This window comes from Canis lupus, chromosome 3 (assembly GCF_048164855.1).
Source record: "Canis lupus baileyi chromosome 3, mCanLup2.hap1, whole genome shotgun sequence".
Classification (NCBI taxonomy): Eukaryota; Metazoa; Chordata; class Mammalia; order Carnivora; family Canidae; genus Canis; species Canis lupus.
The window spans coordinates 377669-386029 of NC_132840.1; the positions used below are offsets into that span (position 1 = coordinate 377669).

General features: G+C 41.6%; 1 long non-coding RNA gene across 1 annotated transcript; it reads left to right on the forward strand.

Moving 5' to 3' along the window:
* Positions 1–5022: 5022 nt before the first annotated feature.
* On the forward strand, positions 5023–6587 carry LOC140624384 (uncharacterized). The gene is made up of 2 exons (XR_012023862.1): positions 5023–5088; positions 6161–6587. It is a non-coding gene; the product is annotated as an uncharacterized lncRNA (long non-coding RNA).
* The last annotated feature ends 1774 nt before the right edge of the window (positions 6588–8361 follow it).

Sequence of the window (8361 nt, forward strand, 5' to 3'; positions counted from 1 at the left end):
GGCCAACACGGTGGTGTAGATTCAAAGGCTGTGTGTCCTAAAGTATTAATATTTTTAAAAATTAGCTTTGTTAGGAAAAGCATCCGTTCTGCCTTGGTGGAAGGGGCAACAGTATTTCTATCCAATATTAATCTTTAATATATCAAGAGTAATCACAGAGATGCCTTTTCCTATTCACAGTGGTAAGTGATGAATGGGCATTACTACTTGGCAAGCACTTAGTACTAAATAGAGTCCAGGGATAATTGACCATTGAAATTTTCTCCTAAATCAAACAAACCAATCCTTCAAATATAAAGTTATTCATTTTATCGATATCAGCCTTCAATCCTTACTCCATTAAATCCTTAAATTCATGCTAGAGATGACATAGGAAGCAAATTAAAATGGGATTTTTATAAAATGAGAAAGATAAAATCATGCCTTCTGAAGAAGCAATTTAATCTTAATAAATTATTTTTAATACTCTTTTTTCAATGAGGCGTCATATTGACCATAAAATGAAGTGTAAAAGGGCAGTGGTCGAGGAAACTGAGTTACAAAGAGACCACTACACCCTTGAACAGTTATACCTGCAATAATTTGCTTCATAAATTTTTATGGTGCATTTTACATTTTTCAAGAAAGCAAGTATTCCCAACAGTGTCATAATTAGAATCGTGACAGTGTGAGAGCAACTGTAGGAAACTATACTGATCTCTGAAGTATATAGCTAAATAGTGTTAAAAAGGAATTTGTTGCTTTGTTGAAGGCCGACGAGAGTGGACGTAGAAGACGTCCCGTGAATGGAACTTAGGTCCACCCTCTCAGATGGTCCACATTCGCTGACATGGCTTCATAGAAGAGCTAAATGCCAGTTAAGAAGACCCAGGACATGGAAGTATTTGCCTACTAGATTTGTGCAGTATTTGCTGAAATAAATGGTGTCAACCTTTAAATTTCAAATGTTAATATGCATCATATACTAACCCCTAGTTTTAGATTTTTTTTATTTTTTGCTGTGCTCTCTCTGTAGTTGGAGAAACCAAAGCTCTCACCAAGAAATATTCTCCCAAGACACATTCTGCATTTCACAAGCCCATCTTCCTCTTTTCTATGCAGAATTGCTCTCTCCATTGCCTGTCTCATGAGAGGATGTTTTCCTGAAAGATAGAATGGAGCTGCCTTAGTTGTCAGGATTCAGGTAGTCTTCAGAAAGGATGTGCCCCCTTCTTAATGTAGCAAGCCTCTAGTGCTTAAACACAAACATCCTCTTGGAAGCTTTTCATCAACAACTGTGGACTACTGAGGACAGTGCCTGGACTAGTAGAGTGACAGCCCTTGTTCCTCTAATTGTTTGATACGTATTTCAATATATTTTCAATTATTATGGGGCTTGGGCTGCAAGGGAACAGCAGGGGTGGATGTTCCGTTCAGGCCCATGCATTGGGAGATCTCAGTTTTCCTTAGCCAGCACGTCCGTTTACAGAAATAACAGAAGAATAAACAGATAATCAGGAGCCAGTTGTATAGAACTCTCCTCTGTCCAGTCTACTGTCACAGGGAAAAATCTTGAAACAGGATCTTTGTCAATTGCTGAGGCTTATTTATAGTATTTTCCGGTTGGGGTCAATCTCTTCTCTGTTAGTGATAAAAATAATAAGATACGGAGCACTTCCCATGGAATTACATTTGGACCTGGAACTTTTCTGGCTTGATCATGGCTTTTACCCTCTGTGACCCTCGGTACACAAAGCTGTGAAACAGTCCTACTGACTCTTGGGAGGCAAGAGATTGAAGGCCTACCCTCATTTTTCTGTACTTCAGAGTGAACTGTTGTTACTCCGTTAGCCAGACTAGCTTCAACCAAAATTATTGTCAGGGAAAGAGAGAAATTCATCAGGAGAACATAGGATACATAGACTGGATCGCTTGGAACAGCTCAAGGACCTGGAGGTCCTGGAAAAGGGCAGTTTTGACCCAATATGAAACCAATGTGATAATTTCTTTGGTAATGAGCTACCCTGGCACAACTGGGCACTGAAGGTCTTTATTCGAAAGCTCCAGCTTGCATCAGCCTTTGAGAAGCTTAGCCTTGGGGAAGAGGAATCATCTGACTTTGCAGGATTGCTCAGAGACCTTTCCCTGGCAGTGGAAACAAAAACATTATCTCTGGGGCCAAGAGGGACCAGGGATATCATGCAGTCATGAGAACCATCGTGTAGTGAACCAACCGTGCCTTTGGCTTGGCATGTGGAATTGTGACCAATTTCCTTTGGATTAAATCCCCAGATTTCTGGAGGGACTTCAAAAGGTAGAATATAGGTCTTCTGCTAATAAGACTCACATGAGTTAGAGCAATTATTTAGAAAAAAATAATAAAAGGATGGATGTTTAGAACAAGTCATAACTCGCTATACCCAAATATTCCCAGATATTATGCTATATTCAAATATCTGCAGATATCTTTTTTGGGGGTGCCCCAGGGCACATCAGACTCAAGCCCAATATGGACTTCAGTATCTTTCCTGATAATCAACAATTTATCATTGCCTCTCTATTTCCTGTCTCCATTTTTCCTATCTTCCCAGACACCTGAGATAGGAAAGTTACAGTCAGTCTAAATGTTTCTATTTTATATCTCACATCAATCAATCAATCATGAATTCTAGCTGTTTTTAGCCTCAAAAATGTCTCAAAGTCATTATGTCTGCAGCATCCTCATGGCTACTGCTGCGATGCTATCCTCATGAGGTTTTGCTTAGACCATTGCCGTGATCTCCTAAGGGGGTTCCACGTATCCAGCCAGTATACTCCATTCCATTTTACATTTGCTATCAGACACGCTTTTCTTAAGAAAATGGCCTTTCAGGCCTTAACTGGCAGCTCTTTCAGGGTGAAGTCTCAAATCCTTAGCACAGAACACGAGTCCTTCATTGAGTTGAACTTTGCCTACTTCTACCACTAGACTAAGATTTTTGCAGGAAGACTAAATTTATTCATTTTTAGACATCCCCAGGACCTAACATAATGTTTTATATATGGTAAACCTCCAAATATTTATTGAAACTGGATTGAATTAATTTGTTTGTATGGAAAATAATGCTTGGAAAGCTGATTCTTTATAGTGTTCAAGTTCGTTGTGCAATAATTGTCTTTGGTGCCATTTCTGGCCTCTGATGTAATTTTGCTTACCCTGGAGAACTTCTCCTCAAGCTTCCTCTCTCTGTTGGTGAAGATGATACCTGCTGCTACTTTATTCCAGAAACTGGATAACCTTCTGCCTTGTTTTTGTGCTGAGTGACCCTTTTGACAGACCCTGTGGCTCTGACCCTTTACACAGAAGTATCCTGGTGTTTTCACTCGGCAGTGGATCGTGATATTTAGAAATCCCTTCGTCGGGCACCTTTGATTCTCCAGGGATGCCCATAATAAATATTTGCATTATTAAAAGAGTTATAAACACAGTGTAAAAACGAGTGCACGAGGAAGTCACCATTTGGCTTTTGAGTACGTCTACCCAAATGAAAAATGAATGAAGGTACAATTAATAATAAATGTCCTTGTGTTCTTGTTTTAATTTTAACTCATCAGAGAATGTTAAAATTAAAGTGGAGCCAACATTTGCTTTATTGTTTTATTAAAGGCAGAATGTGGCCCTCATGTAGCCAATTCCTGCAACTCCATAACGCATGGAATTCTAATATCTGTATTGCCGTTTATTAGCTCTTAACTTTATGCGTGTTACCTGCCCTCTGTTAGCCTCAGTTTCCTTGTCTACATTGGGGGGTGAAGAGAATAGTGCGTGTATCATAGATCCTTTGATGGTTTTAAATGAAGTTGTTCATCCGTTGTGTAGTTGCCACCAGATATGTATTAGGATGACAATTTTATGTGAGCCTCACCCTTTGTGAGTTCAGCAATCTAGATTTTTTTTTCTCATTTTTGAGATAAAGTAGCATTTTCATTGAAAACGATCTGTCCATGAGCACTCAGCTCTTCTAAGTCCCCCTATTTTCTTTTCCAGTTAAGAAGGATGTGTCGAGGAAAGTCTCTTTTCGTCTTTCGTGCTCTCTGGCCTCCAGAGAAGGGGAGGTGAGCATCGTATTTATGGGTAATGACTGATACGGAAGAGAACTTCACCCATTCTGTCTTGCTGGCTTTCCTTTCGTCCCTCGACCCTCATTACTATAATTTTATTTTTCATCAGAAACACTTTTCCTAAACCTGTATTGACCCTTATGCATCATCAAGCTGGTGATTGGCTCTCGCCAATCCAGTGTTAGAGCTTGCTGCCTTTTAACCTATCACCATTCTTGGAAATAGGATCTTCTCTAAAAGATGGTGCCGCAGTCAGCAGCCTATCGGAAGCCAGGACGCTTCCCTTCCGTCAAGATCTTATAGGGGTATGAATGTCTTCTCGTGGAATCGATCCAGGTGAGGGAAATCATGACCAGTTTGGGTGAATATTTAAAATGATTAACACTATTGAATGTGGTTCCCTGGGGATGAGATATGATGAACAGGGGTTGTAGGCACTTCCTGCTTAGAATTTATGGTTGCCCACAAAAGGAGCGGCTCTAAGAGTGGTCATTAAGATTGTCTAACTGCACCTGATAGCATTTTCTTTTCTCCTATGCTCCTTGTTTCCAGGCTACCCTGTGGAATCCTGGAGGCATCTCAGGTCTTTGGCATGTAGCAGCTCCTGCCCCTCCACCCTCAGTGCCCCAGTGATGCTTGGCCAGTGATGAATGGGTGAGTGCTGTGGACTCTGTTGCTGCTTCGAAGTCAGTTTTATTTTACTCTACCTTTCCACACAATATTTTACATGGGAACCTGGGAAAGATGAGTCAGTGCCGGAAGGATGGCATTTTCTCTTCTCATGAATCCCCAATTAGTTTAAGAGTTAACACTTGCTCACAGAGACTAATTGTGCCTCCACGTTCCAAACACAACTAAATGTCTAGGAGAACGGAATCCCCACCGCCCCTGCAATCTCAGGGCCCTGGGAAGCCAGGAAGGTGTAAAAATAGCAGCATTCTAGAACGTTCTATTTATCAGAGAACAACATGGCTCAGATGGTTGAAGCTACGCTTGTTGTCATGTGAAGTTCAGTGATGGGATTTTTTAAAAGATTTTATTTATTCATGAGAGACACAGAGAGAGGCAGAGACACAGGAAAAGTAGAAGCAGGCTCCCTGCAGGGGGACGTGGGACTCGATCCTGGGACCCTGGGGTCACGCCCTGAGCTGAAGGTAGATGCTCAACCGCTGAGCCCCCCAGGGATCCCCAGTGATGGGATTTAGCCTGTATCTCATACCAGGAATAAGGGGTTGAAATGCTCTGGATAGAATGGATATATACTGTTCCATAGGGAAAAACAAAAAATATTGCAATTAATGGCAATTATCATTTCTAAAAGAAAAATGTCCTACACTGGGAGGAATTTCTTTAATGAGAACTAGTGAAAGGCCCCATTTGTGGAAGGACGGCATGTCCCCTATTGAGAGCGTTCTGGATATTGCCTCCAAATATCAGGAGACATGAGCACAGTGAGTTTTATGTGGTACATGCGTTACGTTATTGTTCCTTTTATTTTTTTTTAATGTTATTTATTTATTCATGATAGAGAGAGAGAGAGAGAGAGGCAGAGACACAGGCAGAGGGAGAAGCAGGCTCCATGCCCGGAGCCCGATGTGGGACTCGATCCCAGGACTCCAGGGTCATGCCCTGGGCCAAAGGCAGGTGCTGAACCGCTGAGCCACCCAGGGATCCCCTTTAAAGATAAATAGTCTCTGAGCTAGTTTCCTCCTAGTTCTCTGCTGGAGAATGGTGCTAATATTGGTCCCTTGGTCCAAGGCAGGTCAAGTCCCTCGTGAGAGCAGTGACTTCTCCTGCCCCAAAGCGAAGGAGGCAGATCAACCAGGAGAGGGCAACTACTTCTAGTTGCTTTTGAAACAGCACCATTTTAGGGGGAATGCATTTAAAAATATTTTGCATATGAAATCTCTTATCTTCCCATTACAAGCTATTTATCCATTTCTTCGATGGACATTAAAGTATTATAGACATTCTCTCCAAAGGACCCCAGGCCACAATCTTGAAGCAAGTACATCCCAGCATTAGGGTTGGGCGGCCGGGGTCTGAAAGGGAATAACTAATTCCACGCCTTTGATTCCAGCTCAGAAGAACTGATGCCTCCAAAGATAGGGAGAACTGAAAGAAAGAAGGAAGGAGGGAAGGAAGTGGAGAGGAAAAGACGGAGGAGGAGGAGAGGAAGAAGGTAGGAACACAGGAAGGGAAGGAGGCTCGGGAGAGGACGAACGAGAAAGAGAAACAGAAGGAAAGAAAGAGACGGACTACAAACTAAGGGGGTTTTTGTGGAGAACACCAGGAAAAGCAATGCGAGCTCGCCTTTAATTAGTGGGAAAAAAACCCCGCCGAAGTGAACATTTCTCCCCCGTTTGAAAAAAGAAGGTGCTGCGTTTGAAATGGTGACTGTTTACAAGACAGACGAAGCTACATGTGAACAACACTGTCGGCCTTGCAACACCCAGTCTTGTACCATATTGTGTATCCACTTAAGAAAAACTGGCTCCAATTAGGGATCTCCTGTCGAGCGTCTTATTTATCTGCTTCCACAACAGCTGTGAGCCATTCAGGATGCCACCAGTTTTTCCTCATTACACTCTCCTTAGAATTACAGATGTGCCTGGCGCATCCCCAGGGAGCCGCGTTCTCGTAAACACATCCTTTCTGGGTTTCAGGGCCTGCTCTGAAACAAGCCTGTGAACACGGGCCGACGTGGCCAGTTGAAGTTGGCCTAAGAGACTTAAGGCTGCAGATACCCCCCGTAGTTTTGTGGGGAAGGAGAGCTGGAGGGATAATAATAATAGGATTATTATTATGATGATGATTTTATTATTTATAAATAATAAAAGGATTTAGGGTGTGTGTAGGGGAAAGGGAGGGAGCCGGGTGAAATAACACACTTTTATTTTTGATCGGTCTTACCAAAAAAAAGTTGTACTGGGAATTGATGGGTGAGAAGCCACTGCCGGAGGCTCACACTTCATTGTCACAAATGTATTTAATGAGGGGTTGAGGAGACAGGCCGAGGCAAGTAGTTGGGAATGAGTGAATCAACATATTTCAAGGAATGTACATGCTTCTGCTTTGATAGTACAAACGACCGTATTTCGAGATCTTGTAAAGCGAGTTCTCTCTGTTGCTGGAGAATGGCTTAGTAGGAAATGCATAATGTATCTAGCAAGTGGCCTCAGACTCTCTTTTTTCCGCCCCTCTCCCCCACTACCACTTGCTCTCAAGAGTAAATCATTGTAAAGTATTAATGAGCACAGTCATAGTCGTATTCATTATTGATAAAGAAGGTTCTCACGTTGGCAGACATGGGGGTATCTAGAGAAAAGAAGACTTAAGAATTAGTTATAGGATTTATGGAGCAACAAAAGTGTAGGGAGTCTGCAGTGTTGGTATCTAGTTTGTGCACATGTCACGGTTGCCCCACAGTTGGGTAGTTGGTTCTGCGTGGACTTGTCTGGGTCACGCGACCTGCTGCGGCCAATGGTCTGTCCCCCATGCAGAGACCTGATAGATACTTTTTTTTTTTTAATTTTAGAAATGTTTATTTTACAAACACACAAAACTAAAATGAGTATTTTAGTCCAAGAGCCTACAGAGAATAAACAGGGAGCTACATGCTTATACGTGCACATTTGCATGAATATCCTTGCCATGATTCTAAGACCTAAAAATCCCTGGAATAGAGGAGAGAACATTTTGATTTGAAAAAAAAATTAAATTAAAATGTTTAACATATGCAATAGAAATAAATGCCGCTTTCAGATCAAGAAATAATAAAGATTAGTGAAAGTTGTGTATACCAAATGAAACTCTTTTTGAATCAAATTCTACAACAAGGAAAAAAGTAGATGCCTATACATTATGGGTTTGCAGAAGTTCTTTAAGTGCTTTTGAAATTTAGCAAAGCTGCAAATTCTGTCAATAAATAAATCAAATATTTATTAATAAACTATGAAGTCCGTAAGAAATGACAAAGCAAACTAGAAGTATGGTTAGAAAGCGGACTCTTATTTTTCGGAATCATCATGAAAACTCTGTGACTGAAAGACACGTCATTTCCAATGTCACCAATAAGGCCTCAGTGTGCCTTCTTTCCTTTTCTGCCCTTGGGAAATACTGCCACTACCTCGTGAATATTCTCTGGCTAACCTGCAGATGACCCCTGACCCATTAGGGATCCCTACAGAGATTAGCAGAACCAGCCCGGATCAGAATCATCACCCAGCACATCCAGAGGAACCTGGGCTAAGTAAATAATTCTCTTAAACAACTAGGTCT